This window comes from Strix aluco, chromosome 2 (assembly GCF_031877795.1).
Source record: "Strix aluco isolate bStrAlu1 chromosome 2, bStrAlu1.hap1, whole genome shotgun sequence".
Classification (NCBI taxonomy): domain Eukaryota; kingdom Metazoa; phylum Chordata; class Aves; order Strigiformes; family Strigidae; genus Strix; species Strix aluco.
In genome coordinates, this window is record NC_133932.1 from 18315587 (window position 1) to 18341609 (window position 26023).

The 26023-nt window shown below is 59.2% G+C and overlaps 2 long non-coding RNA genes across 2 annotated transcripts; both read right to left on the bottom strand.

The window, feature by feature from the left end:
- Positions 1-204: 204 nt before the first annotated feature.
- Positions 205-963, bottom strand: LOC141920130 (uncharacterized). Its single transcript, XR_012622216.1, has 3 exons — positions 910-963; positions 666-823; positions 205-294 (listed from the first exon to the last, which is right to left on the bottom strand). It is a non-coding gene; the product is annotated as an uncharacterized LOC141920130 (long non-coding RNA).
- Positions 964-23653: 22690 nt separating this feature from the next.
- On the bottom strand, positions 23654-24412 carry LOC141920131 (uncharacterized). The gene is made up of 3 exons (XR_012622217.1): positions 24359-24412; positions 24115-24272; positions 23654-23743 (listed from the first exon to the last, which is right to left on the bottom strand). It is a non-coding gene; the product is annotated as an uncharacterized LOC141920131 (long non-coding RNA).
- Positions 24413-26023: the final 1611 nt, after the last annotated feature.

The window sequence follows — 26023 nt, forward strand, 5'->3', positions numbered from 1 at the left end:
GACCAGAGGACCTTCACAGGTCCCTCCCAGCCTCAGCTGTTCTATGGGATTCTGTGCTTCGTTTGACTCCTCAAGCACCTGAACTCAGCCCCGATGCCTGCTGGAAAGGATTCTGGCGCAAGGGATGATGATCCCAAACTCCTCCACTAGGATTCATCCCAAAACAACTTCTACCTAGTCCAGAATATCGTATGGCACACACAGTCAGAAGGGAGAAAATGTCCTTTTATTGTGGACATCCAGTGCAGGAGCCCAGGAGTCACAGGGGTTCAACCAGTAACAAGAAATCAGCACCTACAACGACAGAGCCAGAAAGCACTGGTAAAGCCACAAAGGCAGGAACAGGCATGGCTTGGTTCCCCTTTCTTTGGGAAACACAGTTGACAAGGAATTGTTGATATCCCAGAAGAGAGCTACTGCTGGCCTTAGCTCCGGGGTGGCTCTGGCACCTTATCCCCTCTAAGGTAATGCCCTTAGAGAGCTGTGCATGTGCAGAGGTGCACAGTGCCCCTGTGCCACACAGCAGGGCTCCCCTGGGGAGCTGCCACGGGGTTATTTCCAAACCCTGCATAGCACCATCCCTCGCCGTCCCTTGCCAGTCAGTTGGACTGACTTAGAGCAGGGTGGAGAGTTGGCAAAGATAGGCAGCAAAGCCTGGTACACACCTGGGGCTTCCTGATCTTTCGCACCTCCCTGCTTTTCTTCTGTCCCCTTCTTTTCCTCTCTTCTCTTCTTTGCTTCGTGGCATGGCCTCTCCTCTGCCCAGGTCTCTTCTCTCTTTCGTTTCCTTTGGCCGTCGTCTTCCTGGCAGGAGCCTGCAAACCTTTCCATCCCACAGCATGGTTAGACAGGGAAAGCCAGGATCAACTGGAATCAGCTCTTGATTTAACCAAAGCTGACTCGTTTTACCTTCTGTGCTCCGAGAGGCTCTTCAGTTCTTCTGCGCATCCCAGGGATTCTACCACGGTCTCAGTGGTGGCTGGAGACAAAGCAACGGGTGCCTAAAACAGAAAGGTCGTCATTAGCAGGTGGCAAGGGATGCCCTGAAGTAGTAAGCAACTGCTTGGCACGTTGCTGCCTTAGCTCTACAGGGGAGATCTCTTTGGCTGGTTTGAGTCAGCCCTTTCTTCCAAGGTTCTCGCTCTGGAACACAGTGTTCACATGGGTGGGGGACAGTCCATTTGTGGGGGCCATTCAGCAGAGAGCCTGCGATCCCCTGCCAGGCAAGGAAAGGCTTGCCCACTTCCTTCTGCCAGCATTTCTTCTGCCCTCCCAAGACAGAGCTCTGCGGATGTCCATTTGGTGCAAGACAACCTTCTGTGGTGGGAGGCTTTGCTTTTGAAATCTATCTTTCTGTGGCGTTTTGTAGGTATTTCCTCTGATTAAGCACATGCCTAAGGCATAGGAGAAAAGACCTTTCCAGTTTTACTGACAGTGTATCATTCCATGGGGGGAAAAATAAAATGCAAAGCCACAAGAGACTGAACGCCAGGAAGAGGCACAGCAGCTGCTTGGACTCAACAGCAACTGCCCTCCTCCTGCCTAAGACACATTGTTGCAGCGCTTGTGGAGCTGCCATACCTCCGCCCTTTCTGCTCCCACCACCGCCTCTCCCCCCGCTGCTCTCTGGAGGATGAGCAGAGAGGCTGGTGCATCCAGGCAGGCTTTTGCCTGGTGCTCGGCATCTGCTTCGCCTGGAGGGCCGTGCTGCTTTTCCAAAGGCAACTCTGGAAAGCAAAAGCGTGTGCAGCAAAGTGACTGGTTGGAAGTGGACAACAGCTAAAGCAAAACCCACAGGAAGCCCTACCCCAGCTGTCTGCTCAGGCTGTGACAGCCCTCAGTCCCTCCTCATACCTGTGGGTCTGTCCACGGGCTCAGGTGACGTCTGGCCAGCCATCTCCTCCCCAAAGATGTCGCTGCCGTTTTCAATCAGAAATTCCACCAGCAGCTTCACCTGCACACATCAAAGCCTTGGTTTCAGGGCAGGTGTCTGAAAACACGTCAAGCAGCCTTTCCCGCTCCTGAGCCTTGCTTCTGCGCAGAAGGCTGTGGCTGTGGGGCTGCTCTTCCAGGCAGCCACTCCACCGGCATTTGCGCAAGAGAGGAGCAAGCTCTGAGGGTCCAGGCAGGCTGCAGCCAGCCGGTCAGTACAGCGTACCTTCTCGGTCACCTCCAGCGCGGCCTCGAGGGGGAGCAGCTCCTCGTCAGGTGGGCCCAGCAGGTTTGGCCCCAGGCAGATGGCCAGGTTGCTGGAGGTCATTCTGCTGGTGGACACGTGGTGGCCGATGTTCTGCAGCAGGGAGAGCAGCCGCTGGAGGAGGAGGAGATGGGCTGCAGGCAACTTCTCGGCCACCCTGAGGGAGCAGGAACACAACGTTAAGGAAGCAGATGCTGCCCACAGCTGTCCCTGAAGCTTGCACAAGGCAGGCGGGAGCCAGTGTCTGTGCTGCGCCACTTTCCAGGTGCTCTCAGGCAGCGATCAGGAGGAAAACACACTGTTGCTTCCCAGCTCCTGGTTTCACCCAAGCCCACGCAAGGGAAGGCTCCCTGCCCACGCCCTTTCCCCCCGAAATGCAACCCCAGCCCAGCAAATGCAAGCTGCCAGAAAATGCAACCTTCTAAGGAGCCCGTCCCTTTTCAGGCAAGTCCCAGGACTCTGCCACTCCCTACTCAACAGGCAGGCTGCTGGCCACACTTACACTTTCAGCGCTTCCACCCTGGCCTCCTTGCTTGGCCTCTCCATGGCTTGCATCCAGTCCTGGTAGACGCCGACAACGAGGAGCTTGCCGGGGATGCTGCGTAGAAAGTCCTGCAAGGCCAAGGGCTTCAGGTGAGCCTTTGAAGATTCCAGGCCAGCCAGGAGCTCTTCCAGCTGCAGGGCAGAAGCGCTCACCTTCAAGATGGCAGCTAGCAGGATGACAGGCTGGTTTGCCAGGTCCACATCTGCGCCGCGGTCGAGGTCCTCCTTCAGCTTCTGGAGCGCTGTCCCCCTGTCGGATCTCCGGAATATCCCCTCCGTCGACGGTCCTCTCTGGTACAGGATGTCCAGGAGCTCCTGCGGGAGACGCAGGAGGACAGCTGCTTGGCTGAAGAAACAAGTGACAGCAGAGGCCAGAGCTCTGCCCCAGGCTGGGCTCCCCCCCGCCCCCGCAAAGGGTCTGGCGCCAGAAGCGGTGGCCGTGGGTGAAGAGCCCAGTGCCCCAGCCACCCCCGCAGACGCTGGGGACACTGCCTCTGGAGCAGCCGGAGGGAGGGCTGGGGCTCCCCTGTCCAGGCTGGCCTACCTGGATGGGCCGGGGCAGCGTGCCGGCCTCCTCGCAGAGGGCTGCCAGGGGCTGCCCAAAGAGCGCCCTGCTGCAGCCGGAGCCCGCCTGCCCTGGCGCCGGGGCAGCGGCCGGGCTCTGCCGCAGCGCAAAGGGCCAGGGCAGCCCCCTCCTCCTCCTGCTGCTGCTGCCGCCGCCGCTCCCTCCCGCTGCAAAGGGAAAGAGAGCAAGAGCCCGTCAGTGGGAACCGCCAGGCCAGTGCTCCCGGAGCCTGCCCTGCCCTGCCCTGCCCTGCCTGCAGCGCGGTGCTGAGTGCTGCGGCGGGACGGGACGGGACGGGACGGGACGGGCAGGGAGCCGGCAGCTGGAGCCAGGGCTCTGGCTCAGCGGCTCCGGCTCGCAGTCTCCTGAGAGCCAGCGGGACAGCGGGACAGCCCCGCCCAGCCCTCGCCCTGCCCTCCTCCAGGCTGCGAGCAGCAGCAGAGGGAGGCTCCCTGTCCCGCAGAATCACGTCCAGCGGCCGCTGCCCAGCGGGTGTCCTTGCTCGTCCGGGTGACGTCCGTCCTCCCTTGGGGTGCCCGACCTGCGGGGTGACACTCAGGGAACAAGGGAGCACGGCTCCTCCCGGCTCTGGCCGAGGAGCAGGGACCCATCTGCCCGGCTCTGGGGACAGAGCTCAGGCAGGCAGCACCTCGAGTGCTCAGCACTGTCGAAGGGTCCCGAGCACTCAGCTCTCTCCTGCTGCAGTGTGATGGGCACCGATTTCCTCTGGCCAAAGGGCAGCAGCAACAGCATCCTCAGTTGTGCAGACGTGCCGGTCCAGGAGAAAAGAAGGCCCTCCCTGCCCTTCGTTCCCAAACTTACCTGGTGAGTGGCAAAGTCCGCCTCCACTGGTAGACGGGGCTGTTGGAGGCCCTTGCTTGGGGTCAGCCTGCAAGAAGCAGGCTGCACTTAGAGAGCATCCCCGCGGCAGAAAGGGCCACCAGCAAGCGGCCACCCGGCACCAGCAGCCTGAGGGCGGCAGAGCGGGGACCCTCTGCCCTCCCACGCTCTCTACCTCACGTGGCAGGTTTCCTCCCAGCACCACCAGCAAGGACATGCGGCGTTCCTGGTAGCTCCCCAACCCTCTCTGCACCCAGGCTGGCACCGCGGGACCCTCCCTCCCTCCTGCACAGGCTCACCCCACTCGCCGCACAGCCCTGGCACCCCGGCACAGCCAGAGGTGGGTGAAAGGCAGCCGTTCTCACCTCTGTCTGGCCCTCCATCAGCCTCTCCAGGCTCCTGGCGCTGAATGTCCTCCACTGGGCAGGAGAGAAAGAGTGGAAGGAGGTGAGCAGCGATGCCTCTGCTGCTCGGCTGGAGGGCCAGTGCTCGGGGACAGCGGCCAGACTAGAGAGACACTCACTCCATGGCGTCGGCTCAGCTCCTTCTGCAGGAGTTTGATGGACGGGACGTTGGTCACTCGGGCTCCCGTGGCTCCTTCGGGTGTCCTGTCACCAGGAAAGGACAGGGAGAAAGCTGGCTGAGCCCCAAGCCACCTCTTTTCCCTTGTCAGGCAGCTCTGCCCGAGAGCTGCCCACAGCCGCAGCGGCAGCTCTCCCCACCTGGGGAGCTGTGTTCCCCCATCCGGCCGCGCCTGAAGCACCCCCCTAGCTTACCCCAGCAGCTTGCCCAGCCACAGCTGCTTCAGTGCCCGGGAGCTGCAGAAAGAGAGGAGAACCAGCATCAGGCCCCGCTGCCCCCCAGCCCCTGGGCCCCTGCACAGCCTTGCCCCTTGGGAAGGGCTGAGGGGCAGCACGAGGCCCCGTGGGGCAGGACAGGGGTGCTGCCCAAGCCCTGGCTCCCTCGTTGCTGCCAGAGCAGCTGCTCCTGCCCTTCCCTTCTGGGGACCAAAAGGCGACCAGGGGATGCAGGATGTGGGAACGCATCCCCATCCCTCCCTGCCCAGGCTCTGCATGGAGGGCAGAGGCCATTCACAGGGTGGCGTGGGCATGGTTGGGACCCTCTCCTGCCCAGCCGTGGGACGTGGCACCACGACTCACCCGAAAGTGGCAACACAGGTGCCGCTGGGCCAGATGAGGAGGATGGAGGTCCCGTCCTCATCGCTGCCTTCCTCCTCCTCCTCCTCTTTGATGTCCCCCGCTGTCTCCTTCCCGCTGCTCAGCACCCACAGCTGGTCCAGGGCCAGGCGGAGCTGTGGGCGCAGGGTGGTGCCACGTCTGTGGAGAAGAGAGACAGGCAGTGAGCCGGAGGTGGCCGCCTTGGGGTGCCCCCGGGCAGAGCCCTGCCCCCCACCTGCCCTTGTGTGGTGGTTTAGGCCCTGCCGGGACCAGAGACCACATTGCCACTGCCCCTCCCCCACCCTCCGACCGGAACGGGGCAGGGAGTGAAATACAAACCCCGGGGTTGCGATAACGAGACGTTTAATACAACAATGCAACAACAACAAACCAAACAACAACAAGAACGATAACAATAGCAATAACAGTAATAACAATAAACAGAACAAGGGATATAGCGATACAGCAGTGAGGAGAGCGACCCCACACCACGCGTTTACCAACTGAGCAATCCCACACCACTGAGGGATCTTCTGAGAGGCCGGGTAAGGGAGACAATTGCTCAACCTCCTCCAGGGCAGCTATACCAAAGGCTCACCAGTACTCTCTTGGGTCTTTAAATTACCCTCTCCTGAGGTAATCTATACCTAGGATGCACGGGGCATCTGGGCCAGTCACAATGGGGTGCTTACGCCAGTCCTTCCCAGTTAAGCTTACTTCAGCTTCTAATAGGGTCAGCTGTTGGGACCCCCCTGTCACTCCGGAGAGACAGATGGGTTCAACCCCACTGTATGGCATCAGGGTGCACTGTGCACCAGTATCTACCAAGGCCTTATATTCTCGTGGGTCTGATGTGCCAGGCCATCGGATCCACACCGTCCAGTAAATCCGATTATCCCTTTCCTCCACCTGGCTGGAGGCAGGGCCCCTCTAATCCTGCTCAGCATCACTCACTTGTTGTAAGAGCGACTCCTGCAAGAATGACTCACTTGTCCCCTCAAGACGGTCAGACATAATGTTGGCCATTCTATTCTGTCTGGGGGATTTCCGACTGGACACTGGAGCTGCGTCTCTCTTGGAAGACTCCCCTTTCATGGTGGTCTTCCCTTTCAGCTGCTGTACTCGTGCAGCTAGGGCGAGAGTGGGCTGTCCATCCCACCTCCTCGTGTTTTCCCCATGGTCGCGGAGGAAGAACCACAGGGTGCCCTGTGGTGTGTACCTTCCACTGCCCTTCTCTTGGGTGGGGAAACGCCTGCTTCTAATGGCTGAGACATCGGCCCGTGCAGGTGGAATGTAGGACATGTCCTCTTCCACTTTCTGGAGCCTCTGAGACAGTTCCCTTACAGCTGAAACCCAGGCATGTTGGGAGGAAGGGAGATTTCCCTCATATTGCTGGAGCTGGCCAATCACTTCGTCCACTGTTTCAGTCTGGGTGTCTTGCCACCAGGACGCTACTGCTAGTGCTTTGGAATGTGCCTCTGGTGCACTTTGCAGGAACTTCCGCCACATCAGCTGTGTGCAAGGGGCCTGATCTGGATCCGTGGGTGACCGCTCATCATTCAGATCACCATAAACCATGTCAAACACAGCCAATTCCCTGAGGTTCTGAATGCCTTTCTCCATGTTGGTCCCCTTGCCTAACCGACATAGAACATCATCCTTGTAGGGGTACCTCTCCCTTACACTGAGCAGGAGTCGCCTCCAAAGGCTGAGGGTATGAGCCTGTATCCCTATTGCCTTGTCAATACCAGCCTCCCTGGCTAAAGATCCCAGCTGCTTGGCCTCTCTCCCCTCCAATTCCAAAACACCAGCTCCACGATGCCAGCATCGGAGCAGACGGGTTCAAATTTCCTCGCCTGGAAGGCAGCTGAAATCCTTCCGCATATCTCGCAACTCACTCAGGGATAGAGATCGGATGGTTACCTCCGGCTCTTCCTCCTGTTCTCGTGATGGGCCTGGTTCATCATCACCCTGTACACTGCGAGGGGATTTTTTGGTATATTTGGTTTTCTGTATCGGGGCGACTCATACTGGCACTGCTTGTCCCTCTGGCCCAGCTGCTGCGCTGGTGGAGGCGACTGGTACTGGCACTGCCTGTCACTCTGGCCCAGCTGCTGTGCTAGTGGAGGCGACTGGTACTGGTACTGCCTGTGACTCTGTCCCAGCCGCTGTGCTGCTGGAGGTGACTGGTACTGGCAGTGCCTGTCACTCTGGCCCAGCCGCTGTGCTGCTGGAGGTGACTGGTACTGGCACTGCCTGTCCCCCTGGCCCAGCTGCTGTGCTAGTGGAGGTGACTGGTACTGGCACTGGCTGTCCTTCTGTCCCAGCTGCTGTGCTAGTGGAGGTGACTCGTACTGGCACTGCCTGTCCCTCTGGCCCAGCTGCTGTGCTAGTGGAGGCAACTAGTACTGGCACTGCCTGTCCCCCTTGCCCAGCTGCTGTGCTAGTGGAGGCTACTGGTATTGGCACTGCCTGTCCCCGTGGCCCAGCTGCTCTGCTGGTGGTGGTGACTGGTACTGGCACTGCCTGTCCCTCTGGCCCAGCTGCTGTGCTGGTGGAGGTGACTGGTACTGGCACTGCCTGTCACTCTGGCCCAGCTGGAGTGTTAGTAGTGGCGACTGGTATTGGCACTGCCTGTCCCCCTTGCCCAGCTGCTGTGCTAGTGGAGGCGACTGGTATTGGCACTGCCTGTCCCCCTGGCCCAGCTGCTCTGCTGGTGGTGGTGACTGGTACTGGCACTGCCTGTCCCCCTGGCCCAGCTGCTGTGCTAGTGGAGGCGACTGCTACTGGCACTGCCTGTCACTCTGGCCCAGCTGCTGTGCTAGTGGAGGCGACTGGTACTGGCACTGCCTGTCACTCTGGCCCAGCTGCTGTGCTGGTGGAGGCGACTGGTACTGGCACTGGCTGTCCCTCTGTCCCAGCTGCTGTGCTGGTGGAGGTGACTGGTACTGGCACTGCCTGTCACTCTGGCACAGCTGCTGTGCTGGTGGAGGCGACTGCTACTGGCATTGCCTGTCACTCTGGCCCAGCTGCTGTGCTAGTGGAGGCGACTGCTACTGGCACTGCCTGTCCCTCTGTCCCAGCTGCTGTGCTAGTGGAGGCGACTGCTACTGGCACTGCCTGTCACTCTGGCCCAGCTGCTGTGCTGGTGGAGGTGACTGGTACTGGCACTGCCTGTCCCCCTGGCCCAGCTGCTGTGCTAGTTGAGGTGACTGGTACTGGCACTGGCTGTCCCTCTGTCCCAGCTGCTGTGCTGGTGGAGGTGACTGGTACTGGCACTGGCTGTCCCTCTGTCCCAGCTGCTGTGCTAGTAGAGGCGACTGGTACTGGCACTGGCTGTCCCTCTGTCCCAGCTGCTCTGCTGGTGGAGGCGACTGGTACTGGCACTGCCTGTCACTCTGGCCCAGCTGCTCTGCTAGTGGAGGCGACTGGTACTGGTACTGCCTGTCACTCTGGCCCAGCTGCTGTGCTGGTGGAGGTGACTGGTACTGGCACTGCCTGTCACTCTGGACCAGATGCAGTGCTAGTAGTGGCGACTGGTACTGGCACTCCCTGTCCCTTGGCCCAGCTGCTGTGCTGGTGGAGGTGACTGGTACTGGCACTGCCTGTCACTCTGGCCCAGCCGCTGTGCGGCTGGAGGTGCCTGGTACTGCCACTGCCTGTCCCCCTGGCCCAGCTGCTGTGCTAGTGGAGGTGACTGGTACTGGCACTGGCTGTCCTTCTGTCCCAGCTGCTGTGCTAGTGGAGGTGACTCGTACTGGCACTGCCTGTCCCTCTGGCCCAGCTGCTGTGCTAGTGGAGGCAACTAGTACTGGCACTGCCTGTCCCCCTTGCCCAGCTGCTGTGCTAGTGGAGGCTACTGGTATTGGCACTGCCTGTCCCCCTGGCCCAGCTGCTCTGCTGGTGGTGGTGACTGGTACTGGCACTGCCTGTCCCTCTGGCCCAGCTGCTGTGCTGGTGGAGGTGACTGGTACTGGCACTGCCTGTCACTCTGGCCCAGCTGGAGTGCTAGTAGTGGCGACTGGTATTGGCACTGCCTGTCCCCCTTGCCCAGCTGCTGTGCTAGTGGAGGCGACTGGTATTGGCACTGCCTGTCCCCCTGGCCCAGCTGCTCTGCTGGTGGTGGTGACTGGTACTGGCACTGCCTGTCCCTCTGGCCCAGCTGCTGTGCTAGTGGAGGCAACTGGTACTGGCACTGCCTGTCACTCTGGCCCAGCTGCTGTGCTAGTGGAGGCGACTGCTACTGGCACTGGCTGTCCCTCTGTCCCAGCTGCTGTGCTGGTGGAGGTGACTGGTACTGGCACTGCCTGTCCCCCTGGCCCAGATGCTGTGCTAGTGGAGGTGACTGGTACTGGCACTGGCTGTCCCTCTGTCCCAGCTGCTGTGCTGGTGGAGGTGACTGGTACTGGCACTGGCTGTCCCTCTGTCCCAGCTTCTGTGCTAGTAGAGGCGACTGGTACTGGCACTGGCTGTCCCCCTTGCCCAGCTGCTCTGCTGGTGGAGGTGACTGGTACTGGCACTGCCTGTCACTCTGGCCCAGCTGCTGTGCTAGTGGAGGTGACTGGTATTGGCACTGCCTGTCCCTCTGGCCCAGCTGCTCTGCTGGTGGAGGTGACTGGTACTGGCACTGCCTGTCCCTCTGGCCCAGCTGCTCTGCTGGTGGAGGTGACTGGTTCTGGCACTGCCTGTCCCTCTGGCCCAGCTGCTGTGCTAGTGGAGTCGACTGGTATTGGCACTGCCTGTCCCCCTGGCCCAGCTGCTCTGCTGGTGGTGGTGACTGGTACTGGCACTGCCTGTCCCCCTGGCCCAGATGCTGTGCTGGTGGAGGTGACTGGTACTGGCACTGCCTGTCCCTCTGTCCCAGCTGCTGTGTTGGTGGAGGTGACTGGTACTGGCACTGCCTGTCCCTCTGTCCCAGCTGCTGTGCTAGTAGAGGCGACTGCTACTGGCACTGCCTGTCCCTCTGGCCCAGCTGCTGTGCTGGTGGAGGTGACTGGTACTGGCACTGCCTGTCACTCTGACCCAGCTGCTGTGCTAGTGGAGGCGACTGCTACTGGCACTGCCTGTCACTCTGGCCCAGCTGCTGTGCTGGTGGAGGCGACTGGTACTGGTACTGGCTGTCCCTCTGTCCCAGCTGCTGTGCTAGTGGAGGCGACTGGTACTGGCACTGCCTGTCCCTCTGTCCCAGCTGCTGTGCTAGTAGAGGCGACTGCTACTGGCACTGCCTGTCACTCTGGCCCAGCTGCAGTGCTAGTAGTGGCGACTGGTATTGGCACTGCCTGTCCCCCTTGCCCAGCTGCTGTGCTAGTGGAGGCGACTGGTACTGGCACTGGCTGTCCCTCTGTCCCAGCTGCTGTGCTGGTGGTGGTGACTGGTACTGGCACTGCCTGTCCCCCTGGCCCAGATGCTGTGCTGGTGGAGGTGACTGGTACTGGCACTGGCTGTCCTTCTGTCCCAGCTGCTGTGCTAGTAGAGGCGACTGCTACTGGCACTGCCTGTCCCTCTGGCCCATCTGCTGTGCTAGTAGTGGCAACTGGTACTGGCACTGCCTGTCACTCTGGCCCAGCTGCTGTGCTGGTGGAGGCGACTGGTACTGGCACTGCCTGTCACTCTGGCCCAGCTGCTGTGCTGGTGGAGGCGACTGGTACTGGCACTGGCTGTCCCTCTGTCCCAGCTGCTGTGCTGGTGGAGGCGACTGGTACTGGCACTGGCTGTCCCTCTGTCCCAGCTGCTGTGCTAGTGGAGGCGACTGGTACTGGCACTGCCTGCCCCTCTGACCCAGCTGCTGTGCTAGTGGAGGCGACTGCTACTGGCACTGCCTGTCACTCTGGCCCAGCTGCTGTGCTGGTGGAGGCGACTGGTACTGGTACTGGCTGTCCCTCTGTCCCAGCTGCTGTGCTAGTAGAAGCGACTGGTACTGGCACTGCCTGTCCCTCTGGCCCAAATGCTGTGCTAGTGGAGGTGACTGGTACTGGCACTGCCTGTCACTCTGGCCCAGCTGCAGTGCTAGTAATGGCGACTGATATTGGCACTGCCAGTCCCCCTTGCCCAGCTGCTGTGCTAGTGGAGGCGACTGGTATTGGCACTGCCTGTCCCCCTGGCCCAGCTGCTCTGCTGGTGGTGGTGACTGGTACTGGCACTGCCTGTCCCCCTGGCCCAGATGCTGTGCTGGTGGAGGTGACTGGTACTGGCACTGGCTGTCCCTCTGTCCCAGCTGCTGTGTTGGTGGAGGTGACTGGTACTGGCACTGCCTGTCCCTCTGTCCCAGCTGCTGTGCTAGTAGAGGCGACTGCTACTGGCACTGCCTGTCCCTCTGGCCTAGCTGCTGTGCTGGTGGAGGTGACTGGTACTGGCACTGCCTGTCACTCTGGCCCAGCTGCTGTGCTGGTGGAGGCGACTGGTACTGGTACTGGCTGTCCCTCTGTCCCAGCTGCTGTGCTAGTAGAGGCGACTGGTACTGGCACTGCCTGTCCCTCTGTCCCAGCTGCTGTGCTAGTAGAGGCGACTGCTACTGGCACTGCCTGTCACTCTGGCCCAGCTGCAGTGCTAGTAGTGGCGACTGGTATTGGCACTGCCTGTCCCCCTTGCCCAGCTGCTGTGCTAGTGGAGGCGACTGCTACTGGCACTGCCTGTCACTCTGGCCCAGCTGCTGTGCTAGTGGAGGCGACTGGTACTGGCACTGGCTGTCCCTCTGTCCCAGCTGCTGTGCTGGTGGTGGTGACTGGTACTGGCACTGCCTGTCCCCCTGGCCCAGATGCTGTGCTGGTGGAGGTGACTGGTACTGGCACTGGCTGTCCTTCTGTCCCAGCTGCTGTGCTAGTAGAGGCGACTGGTACTGGCACTGCCTGTCACTCTGGCCCAGCTGCTGTGCTGGTGGAGGCGACTGCTACTGGCACTGCCTGTCACTCTGGCCCAGCTGCTGTGCTGGTGGAGGTGACTGGTACTGCCACTGCCTGTCACTCTGGCCCAGCTGCTGTGCTAGTGGAGGCGACTGCTACTGGCACTGCCTGTCACTCTGGCCCAGCTGCTGTGCTGGTGGAGGTGACTGGTACTGGCACTGCCTGTCACTCTGTCCCAGCCGCTGTGCTGCTGGAGGTGACTGGTACTGGCACTGCCTGTCACTCTGGCCCAGCCGCTGTGCTGCTGGAGTTGACTGGTACTGCCACTGCCTGTCCCCCTGGCCCAGCTGCTGTGCTAGTGGAGGTGACTGGTACTGGCACTGGCTGTCCTTCTGTCCCAGCTGCTGTGCTAGTGGAGGTGACTCGTACTGGCACTGCCTGTCCCTCTGGCCCAGCTGCTGTGCTAGTGGAGGCAACTAGTACTGGCACTGCCTGTCCCCCTTGCCCAGCTGCTGTGCTAGTGGAGGCTACTGGTATTGGCACTGCCTGTCCCCCTGGCCCAGCTGCTCTGCTGGTGGTGGTGACTGGTACTGGCAGTGCCTGTCCCCCTTGCCCAGCTGCTGTGCTAGTGGAGGCAACTGGTACTGGCACTGCCTGTCCCCCTGGCCCAGCTGCTGTGCTGGTGGAGGTGACTGGTACTGGCACTGCCTGTCACTCTGGCCCAGCTGCTGTGCTAGTGGAGGCGACTGCTACTGGCACTGCCTGTCACTCTGGCCCAGCTGCTGTGCTGGTTGAGGTGACTGGTACTGGCACTGCCTGACTCCCTGGCCCAGATGCTGTGCTAGTGGAGGTGACTGGTACTGGCACTGGCTATCCCTCTGTCCCAGCTGCTGTGCTGGTGGAGGTGACTGGTACTGGCACTGGCTGTCCCTCTGTCCCATCTGCTGTGCTAGTGGCGGCGACTGGTATTGGCACTGCCTGTCCCCCTTGCCCAGCTGCTCTGCTGGTGGAGGTGACTGGTACTGGCACTGCCTGTCCCTCTGGCCCAGCTGCTCTGCTGGTGGAGGCAACTGGTACTGGCACTGCATGTCCCTCTGGCCCAGCTGCTGTGCTAGTGGAGGCAACTGCTACTGGCACTGCCTGTCCCTCTGGCCCAGCTGCTGTGCTGGTGGAGGCGACTGCTACTGGCACTGCCTGTCACTCTGGCCCAGCTGCTGTGCTGGTGGAGGTGACTGGTACTGCCACTGCCTGTCCCTCTGGCCCAGCTGCTGTGCTAGTGGAGGTGACTGGTACTGGCACTGGCTGTCCTTCTGTCCCAGCTGCTGTGCTAGTGGAGGTGACTCGTACTGGCACTGCCTGTCCCTCTGGCCCAGCTGCTGTGCTAGTGGAGGCAACTAGTACTGGCACTGCCTGTCCCCCTTGCCCAGCTGCTGTGCTAGTGGAGGCTACTGGTATTGGCACTGCCTGTCCCCCTGGCCCAGCTGCTCTGCTGGTGGTGGTGACTGGTACTGGCAGTGCCTGTCCCCCTTGCCCAGCTGCTGTGCTAGTGGAGGCAACTGGTACTGGCACTGCCTGTCCCCCTGGCCCAGCTGCTGTGCTGGTGGAGGTGACTGGTACTGGCACTGCCTGTCACTCTGGCCCAGCTGCTGTGCTGGTGGAGGTGACTGGTACTGGCACTGCCTGTCACTCTGGCCCAGCTGCTGTGCTAGTGGAGGCGACTGCTACTGGCACTGCCTGTCACTCTGGCCCAGCTGCTGTGCTGGTTGAGGTGACTGGTACTGGCACTGCCTGACTCCCTGGCCCAGATGCTGTGCTAGTGGAGGTGACTGGTACTGGCACTGGCTATCCCTCTGTCCCAGCTGCTGTGCTGGTGGAGGTGACTGGTACTGGCACTGGCTGTCCCTCTGTCCCATCTGCTGTGCTAGTGGCGGCGACTGGTATTGGCACTGCCTGTCCCCCTTGCCCAGCTGCTCTGCTGGTGGAGGTGACTGGTACTGGCACTGCCTGTCCCTCTGGCCCAGCTGCTCTGCTGGTGGAGGCAACTGGTACTGGCACTGCCTGTCCCTCTGGCCCAGCTGCTGTGCTAGTGGAGGCAACTGCTACTGGCACTGCCTGTCCCTCTGGCCCAGCTGCTGTGCTGGTGGAGGCGACTGCTACTGGCACTGCCTGTCACTCTGGCCCAGCTGCAGTGCTAGTAGTGGCGACTGGTATTGGCACTGCCTGTCCCCCTTGCCCAGCTGCTGTGCTAGTGGAGGCGACTGGTACTGGCACTGGCTGTCCCTCTGTCCCAGCTGCTGTGCTGGTGGTGGTGACTGGTACTGGCACTGCCTGTCCCCCTGGCCCAGATGCTGTGCTGGTGGAGGTGACTGGTACTGGCACTGGCTGTCCTTCTGTCCCAGCTGCTGTGCTAGTAGAGGCGACTGCTACTGGCACTGCCTGTCCCTCTGGCCCATCTGCTGTGCTAGTAGTGGCAACTGGTACTGGCACTGCCTGTCACTCTGGCCCAGCTGCTGTGCTGGTGGAGGCGACTGGTACTGGCACTGCCTGTCACTCTGGCCCAGCTGCTGTGCTGGTGGAGGCGACTGGTACTGGCACTGGCTGTCCCTCTGTCCCAGCTGCTGTGCTGGTGGAGGCGACTGGTACTGGCACTGGCTGTCCCTCTGTCCCAGCTGCTGTGCTAGTGGAGGCGACTGGTACTGGCACTGCCTGCCCCTCTGACCCAGCTGCTGTGCTAGTGGAGGCGACTGCTACTGGCACTGCCTGTCACTCTGGCCCAGCTGCTGTGCTGGTGGAGGCGACTGGTACTGGTACTGGCTGTCCCTCTGTCCCAGCTGCTGTGCTAGTAGAAGCGACTGGTACTGGCACTGCCTGTCCCTCTGGCCCAAATGCTGTGCTAGTGGAGGTGACTGGTACTGGCACTGCCTGTCACTCTGGCCCAGCTGCAGTGCTAGTAATGGCGACTGATATTGGCACTGCCAGTCCCCCTTGCCCAGCTGCTGTGCTAGTGGAGGCGACTGGTATTGGCACTGCCTGTCCCCCTGGCCCAGCTGCTCTGCTGGTGGTGGTGACTGGTACTGGCACTGCCTGTCCCCCTGGCCCAGATGCTGTGCTGGTGGAGGTGACTGGTACTGGCACTGGCTGTCCCTCTGTCCCAGCTGCTGTGTTGGTGGAGGTGACTGGTACTGGCACTGCCTGTCCCTCTGTCCCAGCTGCTGTGCTAGTAGAGGCGACTGCTACTGGCACTGCCTGTCCCTCTGGCCTAGCTGCTGTGCTGGTGGAGGTGACTGGTACTGGCACTGCCTGTCACTCTGGCCCAGCTGCTGTGCTGGTGGAGGCGACTGGTACTGGTACTGGCTGTCCCTCTGTCCCAGCTGCTGTGCTAGTAGAGGCGACTGGTACTGGCACTGCCTGTCCCTCTGTCCCAGCTGCTGTGCTAGTAGAGGCGACTGCTACTGGCACTGCCTGTCACTCTGGCCCAGCTGCAGTGCTAGTAGTGGCGACTGGTATTGGCACTGCCTGTCCCCCTTGCCCAGCTGCTGTGCTAGTGGAGGCGACTGCTACTGGCACTGCCTGTCACTCTGGCCCAGCTGCTGTGCTAGTGGAGGCGACTGGTACTGGCACTGGCTGTCCCTCTGTCCCAGCTGCTGTGCTGGTGGTGGTGACTGGTACTGGCACTGCCTGTCCCCCTGGCCCAGATGCTGTGCTGGTGGAGGTGACTGGTACTGGCACTGGCTGTCCTTCTGTCCCAGCTGCTGTGCTAGTAGAGGCGACTGGTACTGGCACTGCCTGTCACTCTGGCCCAGCTGCTGTGCTGGTGGAGGCGACTGCTACTGGCACTGCCTGTCACTCTGGCCCAGCTGCTGTGCTGGTGGAGGTGACTGGTACTGCCACTGCCTGTCACTCTGGCCCAGCTGCTGTGCTAGTGGAGGCGACTGCTACTGGCACTGCCTGTCACTCTGGCCCAGCTGCTGTGCTGGTGGAGGTGACTGGTACTGGCACTGCCTGTCACTCTGTCCCAGCCGCTGTGCTGCTGGAGGTGACTGGTACTGGCACTGCCTGTCACTCTGGCCCAGCCGCTGTGCTGCTGGAGTTGACTGGTACTGCCACTGCCTGTCCCCCTGGCCCAGCTGCTGTGCTAGTGGAGGTGACTGGTACTGGCACTGGCTGTCCTTCTGTCCCAGCTGCTGTGCTAGTGGAGGTGACTCGTACTGGCACTGCCTGTCCCTCTGGCCCAGCTGCTGTGCTAGTGGAGGCAACTAGTACTGGCACTGCCTGTCCCCCTTGCCCAGCTGCTGTGCTAGTGGAGGCTACTGGTATTGGCACTGCCTGTCCCCCTGGCCCAGCTGCTCTGCTGGTGGTGGTGACTGGTACTGGCAGTGCCTGTCCCCCTTGCCCAGCTGCTGTGCTAGTGGAGGCAACTGGTACTGGCACTGCCTGTCCCCCTGGCCCAGCTGCTGTGCTGGTGGAGGTGACTGGTACTGGCACTGCCTGTCACTCTGGCCCAGCTGCTGTGCTAGTGGAGGCGACTGCTACTGGCACTGCCTGTCACTCTGGCCCAGCTGCTGTGCTGGTTGAGGTGACTGGTACTGGCACTGCCTGACTCCCTGGCCCAGATGCTGTGCTAGTGGAGGTGACTGGTACTGGCACTGGCTATCCCTCTGTCCCAGCTGCTGTGCTGGTGGAGGTGACTGGTACTGGCACTGGCTGTCCCTCTGTCCCATCTGCTGTGCTAGTGGCGGCGACTGGTATTGGCACTGCCTGTCCCCCTTGCCCAGCTGCTCTGCTGGTGGAGGTGACTGGTACTGGCACTGCCTGTCCCTCTGGCCCAGCTGCTCTGCTGGTGGAGGCAACTGGTACTGGCACTGCATGTCCCTCTGGCCCAGCTGCTGTGCTAGTGGAGGCAACTGCTACTGGCACTGCCTGTCCCTCTGGCCCAGCTGCTGTGCTGGTGGAGGCGACTGCTACTGGCACTGCCTGTCACTCTGGCCCAGCTGCTGTGCTGGTGGAGGTGACTGGTACTGCCACTGCCTGTCCCTCTGGCCCAGCTGCTGTGCTAGTGGAGGTGACTGGTACTGGCACTGGCTGTCCTTCTGTCCCAGCTGCTGTGCTAGTGGAGGTGACTCGTACTGGCACTGCCTGTCCCTCTGGCCCAGCTGCTGTGCTAGTGGAGGCAACTAGTACTGGCACTGCCTGTCCCCCTTGCCCAGCTGCTGTGCTAGTGGAGGCTACTGGTATTGGCACTGCCTGTCCCCCTGGCCCAGCTGCTCTGCTGGTGGTGGTGACTGGTACTGGCAGTGCCTGTCCCCCTTGCCCAGCTGCTGTGCTAGTGGAGGCAACTGGTACTGGCACTGCCTGTCCCCCTGGCCCAGCTGCTGTGCTGGTGGAGGTGACTGGTACTGGCACTGCCTGTCACTCTGGCCCAGCTGCTGTGCTGGTGGAGGTGACTGGTACTGGCACTGCCTGTCACTCTGGCCCAGCTGCTGTGCTAGTGGAGGCGACTGCTACTGGCACTGCCTGTCACTCTGGCCCAGCTGCTGTGCTGGTTGAGGTGACTGGTACTGGCACTGCCTGACTCCCTGGCCCAGATGCTGTGCTAGTGGAGGTGACTGGTACTGGCACTGGCTATCCCTCTGTCCCAGCTGCTGTGCTGGTGGAGGTGACTGGTACTGGCACTGGCTGTCCCTCTGTCCCATCTGCTGTGCTAGTGGCGGCGACTGGTATTGGCACTGCCTGTCCCCCTTGCCCAGCTGCTCTGCTGGTGGAGGTGACTGGTACTGGCACTGCCTGTCCCTCTGGCCCAGCTGCTCTGCTGGTGGAGGCAACTGGTACTGGCACTGCCTGTCCCTCTGGCCCAGCTGCTGTGCTAGTGGAGGCAACTGCTACTGGCACTGCCTGTCCCTCTGGCCCAGCTGCTGTGCTGGTGGAGGCGACTGCTACTGGCACTGCCTGTCACTCTGGCCCAGCTGCTGTGCTGGTGGAGGCGACTGGTACTGCCACTGCCTGTCCCTCTGGCCCAGCTGCTGTGCTAGTGGAGGCGACTGCTACTGGCACTGCCTGACACTTTGGCCCAGCTGCTGTGCTAGTGGAGGTGACTGGTACTGGCAGTGCCTGTCCCCCTGGCCCCGCTGCTGTACCAGTATGTTCCCTTTCAGATCCTGCAGCTCTTTCTCCCCCTTCAGGGCAGTGAACAGTAGTAAAGGTGACATGGTAAGCATGGGCAAGCCCCCAGCACATTGCAGTGTGTTGTGTCTCCCGGGGTTTGTCAGATTGGCAAGACACCTTTTTCAGATACTCCACCAGTTTATCAGGACTCTGCACTTGTTCGGGAGTGAAATCCCAAACCGTTGGAGGTGACCACTGAGTCAGGCACTTGCCCATCTTTTCCCACACACCTTGCCATTTATAACTATCTGCCCTCGGGGCAGGTTTCCGGGTGCTGCTGTCATTGGAGAAATACCGCATGGCCCAAAACAAGATCCGGCAGACATTCAGAAAGCATTGTGCCGCAAACACACTGGCCTGGGTGCTCCAAGGATAGCTAAAACTCTGAAAAACCGAGAGGATCTCTTCCCCTGGCTCACCCATAGAGGGGGTGAGACCCCTAACAAAAGCCCAGGCAGCAAACAGGTACCGGTTCACCCCCACAAGCACTGATGCAAGCCCATTATAAGCAGTCAGCAGCCAGTATAGCAAAATAAAACCCTTGACACATTTTCCACCGACAACAAACGCCAGCACTGGGAACACACAGCGGATATAAGGATTAATCCAGCCCCACCACGCAAGCAAGTTGGCCAGCATTGCAAATGTTCCTTATCAAACAATACAAATAAAAACAGAAAAATTGCACCTAACAGATTGCTCTAACACACCTTCTCCTTTTGTCCTTATCTCAACCCTCTCGTGCCCCATGCTGGGCGCCAAAAAGGCTGTGGTGGTTTAGGCCCCGCCGGGACCCGAGACCACGCTGCCGCTGCCCCTCCCCCACCCTCCGACCGGAACGGGGCAGGGAGTGAAATACAAACCCCGGGGTTGAGGTAAGGAGAGGTTTAATACCACAGTGCCACAGCAACAAACCGAACAACAGCAAGAACAAGAACAATAACAGTAATAACAAGAAACAGAACAAGGGATATAGCGATACAGCAGTGAGGAGAGCGACCCCACACCACGCCTTTACCAATCTTCCCGCGCTTGGGCGCCCGGACGTGAAGTCAGCATGGTATTGAATAACCCGGCTAGAGCTCCCTCCCCACTGCTGGGGAAACTTAACCCTATCCTAGCTGAACCAGGACACCTTGGGACAGACATTGGTGCATCCAGCACCAAGGGCCCAGGGCCTGGGGCTGGTGCCAGAGTGTCCCTGGCCTGGTGGCAGGGCCAGGGATGGGGGAAAGGCAGTGGGGCTCTGAGGGTCTTACCGCAACTTGGCGACGACCAGTTCCTCCTGGAGGAGGAGAAGGCGTCTCTCGCTCCTCCTGTGGCCCCGGGTCAGCCACACGTCCGTGCTCAGCACCGCCTCAGCGTCGGTGAGAGCCTCCCTGCGGAGCAGAGAGCGGTGGGCATGAGAAAGGCTGTGGCTGAGGGGCCCGGCCGTGCCCGCCCGTCCCCGAGCCCCGGGGGGAGCCTACCTGGAGTGCCAGCAGCAGTTGGCCTGGCCCATCCTGCCCGGGACAGGAGGACCCCTCGCTCTGCACCAAGGATGTGGCCCAGCTGGCCACAGCGAGGATGGGAAGCAGGGTGCCGGTGCCGGGAAGCGCTGTTCGGCCAGACCCTGCCTCCTCCCAGAGCTGCTCCGTGCCAGCACAGCCCCGTGCTGCCGGCTCTGGTGGCTGCTGGCTCCAAAATGGCCGACGCTGGGAGCCCAACGGAAAGTGGGCGGGGCCTCGTGCTGGGGGTTCTCTCCAGCATGGCCCTGGCTGTCTTGCCCCGGGCAGCCCAGAGCAGGGCAGAGCAGAGGGGAAGCACCCCCTCCCTCCGCCTGCTGCCAGTGGTCTGCCTGCTGCAGCCCGGGATGCAGTTCGCCCCCAATGCCCCAGGGGTACTTTGCTGGCTCCAAGTTGCTCAACTTCGGGTCCACCATCACCCCAGGGCTCTGCACAGCTGCTTTCCAGCTGGGTCTCCCCCAGCACATACAGCTCCAGGGGCTTGTTCCTCCCCAGGTCCAGGACTTTGCTCTTCCCTCTTCCCCTTCTTCAACGACAGGAAGCTCCTGGCAGCCCCTTTCTCCAGCCTGTCAAGGTCCCTCTGGTTGGCAACACAACCCTCGGCTGCAGGAGCCTCTCCTCCCAGTCATGTGCCTTCTGCAAGCTGTCTGAGGGTGTGCTCTGCCCCATCATCCGGATCACTGAATGTGGACAGGGCGCGCATCATGCCGCGCAGGGCTTTGTCACAGAATGATCAGAAATTGAGGGGGAAGATCCACTTTTGTGTGTGTGTGTGTGTGTGTGTGTGTGTGTGTGTGTGTATTATAAATATGGTGCTTCTCCCTGTCATCCCTTCAAGCCATTAAAAGGTGCACAGGCTCTCTCGTTTTTCATTTGAATGTCACACCTCTTCTTAGTACTGACCTTACGTGCAACGTTGTATCGGGCTGTACTCTCGCATAGACTGTTGGATAGTACCTAGCCTAGATTAGTAGAGAGCAGATTAATCTGCATTACCGGTGCTAACACCAGTGACGGGAGGTTGCATCTGGCTGTTCAGCCAAAGGATAAAAATCAAAGGTGTCTCTTGAACTCAGTGGGCTATTGACTGAATTCATCACGCTCAAAAAACAAAAGCTACAGGAGAAAGGCATATTCTATCTTGACTGCTACAATGCATGTTTTAGGAGGTATGAAGATAAACCCTCCGTGCCCCTCCGCCCACCCCCTTCCAAGAAAAAGGACTAGAGAAAAAAGATGCAACTTCTAGAGCAATGAGGCTTTTAATAGCCAAGTAAATTTCCCTGTATCATGCCCATTCAATGAGCTACTTTGTCTGACACTCTGCCTTACTCGGTACCAGCATAAGACTCTTCCAGGAAATATTAAACAAAACAAAAAAAAAATATATTGCTGTACAGCCAGTTGCCTGCGTTACGCTATGGAAGATGTAGAATTCCTCTCTGATCCACAACTTTCCACCTACAAGCAAAACCGTAGTGAAGCTTTCCTCCATTTCCAATGCGCTCTGATGGCTCTTCCCCAGGGAAAGCCTTTCCTCTGTCACTCTGGGGGCATAGCTGGTCATAGGCAAGGCAAGCCCCGAGCCCCACGCACCATCCGAGGCCACCACCGTCCTCCTGTAGCCGTGAGCAAGATCTCAAACTCCTTTTCCGCTGCAGGAGAAGAGTTGTTAATAGAAATGGATGCACATGGCACAGTCTGTTCCAGAACAGTCACAGCTGTTCAAAGCTTTCCGTGCCCTGGATTGGGGGGTTTCAGGACCAGCTCCTGGGTCAGCTTGCACCGAGGCTAGCGACAGCTGTGCTTCATGCAGGTAACTCAGGTTTAACCCTTTGTCCCCTGACCATCCCCACAGGTCCAGCAGCATAGAAAGTCACAGTGGGCTGCGTTGGAGCAACCTGCTCCGCTGGACTTGTGGCAAATGTTGCGTCTGCATCCCTGCCCTTCTGTTCTCCCTGTAGGGTCCTGGTCAATACAACAAGCTGCTCTCCCTGGAAATGACCATCGTGGCGAAAGACAGGCTCCACTGTGAGCCACGACCTTCACCCACCGAGCAGCCAGCACAGCCAGGGACACGTTTGTGCGAAAGTCCCTTCTCATGGCAAAAAGGGGATCCATAGTCAGCTTTGGATGTCGTGTGTCTGGTGTAACTGTTGATACTGCGCAATGCCTTGGTTAAAATAGAAGCGACGAAGAGAGTTAAAAACCTGCCCTTTTCAGGAAAAATGCAGGAAATCGGCATCTTTTGGCTATTTTACACTCCAACAAGAAAGATTGTGGGCCCGTGTTTTGCTGATTAGGGATACCAATCAAACTCAGACACCAGAGTGAAAAGAGCAGGCGTATTTTACTGGAAATAGCTAAATCATGTAACAGAATAATACAGAAAACATACAACAAGAAAAGACAGAATAGTGCACTTAAACAAACAGGAAAATACAGGGTAATGCATCAAATCGTTACTACACGAGAGAGAGAATAGTGATTAAGAAAGATCCATCACCACTTGCATATGTTACCATCATCCAGATCCGCAGTCGCCGGGGAGCCCCGGTTACAGCGAGGATTTGGAGAGCCTTTCCCGGCAAGTGGGAAATCCTACGCGGTGCGTCCACCCGTAGGTGAGGCTTCCAAAGTCGCTGTGAGCGGGTCCCGCCTTATATACCCCCAAATCAGCAAGCCAGAATAACTGGCACCTTTGTTTTGAGCGGAACATCTGGTTTCACTCTCACATTAGATTCCCCCGGAGCCTGGCCAGGGCTCAAGGGAGAAGCTAAGGGAGTTTCCCTGCTTATCTAATTTATTTATGTTCTTTTTAGAACAAGGCCACACGTCTGGTCCCAAGGCCGGACAGCAGGCTTCATGGCCTTGTTAACTTACCTGTACGCAAAAAAGAAGATACATACATTCAGGATAGACATGTTTTCATTACATTCATCATCAGTCAGGAGTCTATGATATCTAAGCTACATCTTTCATTAATGAGCATACATATTTCGTTAATGACTACATACTAAGTTAGCAGCTTTGGCTCGGGGCCTGTGGTTCAGGCTTCAATACTTCAACACTTTAGCACTTTTTACATCAGGATAGGCGGTTTGTTATAACCTAGTACAATACCTACTAGCACAACGGTTATCAGTTACAAAATATACAGGATTCATCTATAGGTCAACTCTGGCTTGGGCCTATTGTCCAAGCCTTAGCACTTCAGCCCGGTGGTTAATGCTTTAAGGGAAGTTCAGCACGTTGGGAAAAGGGATATAAGACCACTCTTCTGGACACTGTCTGGACTGGGCTAGGCTGGGCTTGGAGAGCCTGGGAGGGTCCCCGGGGTCCCAGCTTTCCTGCAGTGCTGACTGTGGCGGCTGCGGCCTGTTCTTTCCTGCCGTGCTGACTGCACCCACCTGGTGGGGCTGTCCTTGGGAAGGGCACCAGAGCTGAAAAAGCCCCTGGTAGAGGGGCGGGGAGAAGCTCTTCTCCAGAGATTTGCCAGAAACTCTCCAGAGCATCCCTTTTCCAGCGCATGAGATGCTCTGTGTGACAAGGGAAGGTGCCCATTAGTCCACAGTCCTGGGCAAGCGGGTCTAGGTGACCCTGCTTGAGCAGGCAGGTTGGACCAGAGGACCTTCACAGGTCCCTCCAAGCCTCAGCTGTTCTATGGGATTCTGTGCTTCGTTTGACTCCTCAAGCACCTGAACTCAGCCCCGATGCCTGCTGGAAAGGATTCTGGCGCAAGGGATGATGATCCCAAACTCCTCCACTAGGATTCATCCCAAAACAACTTCTACCTAGTCCAGAATATCGTATGGCACACACAGTCAGAAGGGAGAAAATGTCCTTTTATTGTGGACATCCAGTGCAGGAGCCCAGGAGTCACAGGGGTTCAACCAGTAACAAGAAATCAGCACCTACAACGACAGAGCCAGAAAGCACTGGTAAAGCCACAAAGGCAGGAACAGGCATGGCTTGGTTCCCCTTTCTTTGGGAAACACAGTTGACAAGGAATTGTTGATATCCCAGAAGAGAGCTACTGCTGGCCTTAGCTCCGGGGTGGCTCTGGCACCTTATCCCCTCTAAGGTAATGCCCTTAGAGAGCTGTGCATGTGCAGAGGTGCACAGTGCCCCTGTGCCACACAGCAGGGCTCCCCTGGGGAGCTGCCACGGGGTTATTTCCAAACCCTGCATAGCACCATCCCTCGCCGTCCCTTGCCAGTCAGTTGGACTGACTTAGAGCAGGGTGGAGAGTTGGCAAAGATAGGCAGCAAAGCCTGGTACACACCTGGGGCTTCCTGATCTTTCGCACCTCCCTGCTTTTCTTCTGTCCCCTTCTTTTCCTCTCTTCTCTTCTTTGCTTCGTGGCATGGCCTCTCCTCTGCCCAGGTCTCTTCTCTCTTTCGTTTCCTTTGGCCGTCGTCTTCCTGGCAGGAGCCTGCAAACCTTTCCATCCCACAGCATGGTTAGACAGGGAAAGCCAGGATCAACTGGAATCAGCTCTTGATTTAACCAAAGCTGACTCGTTTTACCTTCTGTGCTCCGAGAGGCTCTTCAGTTCTTCTGCGCATCCCAGGGATTCTACCACGGTCTCAGTGGTGGCTGGAGACAAAGCAACGGGTGCCTAAAACAGAAAGGTCGTCATTAGCAGGTGGCAAGGGATGCCCTGAAGTAGTAAGCAACTGCTTGGCACGTTGCTGCCTTAGCTCTACAGGGGAGATCTCTTTGGCTGGTTTGAGTCAGCCCTTTCTTCCAAGGTTCTCGCTCTGGAACACAGTGTTCACATGGGTGGGGGACAGTCCATTTGTGGGGGCCATTCAGCAGAGAGCCTGCGATCCCCTGCCAGGCAAGGAAAGGCTTGCCCACTTCCTTCTGCCAGCATTTCTTCTGCCCTCCCAAGACAGAGCTCTGCGGATGTCCATTTGGTGCAAGACAACCTTCTGTGGTGGGAGGCTTTGCTTTTGAAATCTATCTTTCTGTGGCGTTTTGTAGGTATTTCCTCTGATTAAGCACATGCCTAAGGCATAGGAGAAAAGACCTTTCCAGTTTTACTGACAGTGTATCATTCCATGGGGGGAAAAATAAAATGCAAAGCCACAAGAGACTGAACGCCAGGAAGAGGCACAGCAGCTGCTTGGACTCAACAGCAACTGCCCTCCTCCTGCCTAAGACACATTGTTGCAGCGCTTGTGGAGCTGCCATACCTCCGCCCTTTCTGCTCCCACCACCGCCTCTCCCCCCGCTGCTCTCTGGAGGATGAGCAGAGAGGCTGGTGCATCCAGGCAGGCTTTTGCCTGGTGCTCGGCATCTGCTTCGCCTGGAGGGCCGTGCTGCTTTTCCAAAGGCAACTCTGGAAAGCAAAAGCGTGTGCAGCAAAGTGACTGGTTGGAAGTGGACAACAGCTAAAGCAAAACCCACAGGAAGCCCTACCCCAGCTGTCTGCTCAGGCTGTGACAGCCCTCAGTCCCTCCTCATACCTGTGGGTCTGTCCACGGGCTCAGGTGACGTCTGGCCAGCCATCTCCTCCCCAAAGATGTCGCTGCCGTTTTCAATCAGAAATTCCACCAGCAGCTTCACCTGCACACATCAAAGCCTTGGTTTCAGGGCAGGTGTCTGAAAACACGTCAAGCAGCCTTTCCCGCTCCTGAGCCTTGCTTCTGCGCAGAAGGCTGTGGCTGTGGGGCTGCTCTTCCAGGCAGCCACTCCACCGGCATTTGCGCAAGAGAGGAGCAAGCTCTGAGGGTCCAGGCAGGCTGCAGCCAGCCGGTCAGTACAGCGTACCTTCTCGGTCACCTCCAGCGCGGCCTCGAGGGGGAGCAGCTCCTCGTCAGGTGGGCCCAGCAGGTTTGGCCCCAGGCAGATGGCCAGGTTGCTGGAGGTCATTCTGCTGGTGGACACGTGGTGGCCGATGTTCTGCAGCAGGGAGAGCAGCCGCTGGAGGAGGAGGAGATGGGCTGCAGGCAACTTCTCGGCCACCCTGAGGGAGCAGGAACACAACGTTAAGGAAGCAGATGCTGCCCACAGCTGTCCCTGAAGCTTGCACAAGGCAGGCGGGAGCCAGTGTCTGTGCTGCGCCACTTTCCAGGTGCTCTCAGGCAGCGATCAGGAGGAAAACACACTGTTGCTTCCCAGCTCCTGGTTTCACCCAAGCCCACGCAAGGGAAGGCTCCCTGCCCACGCCCTTTCCCCCCGAAATG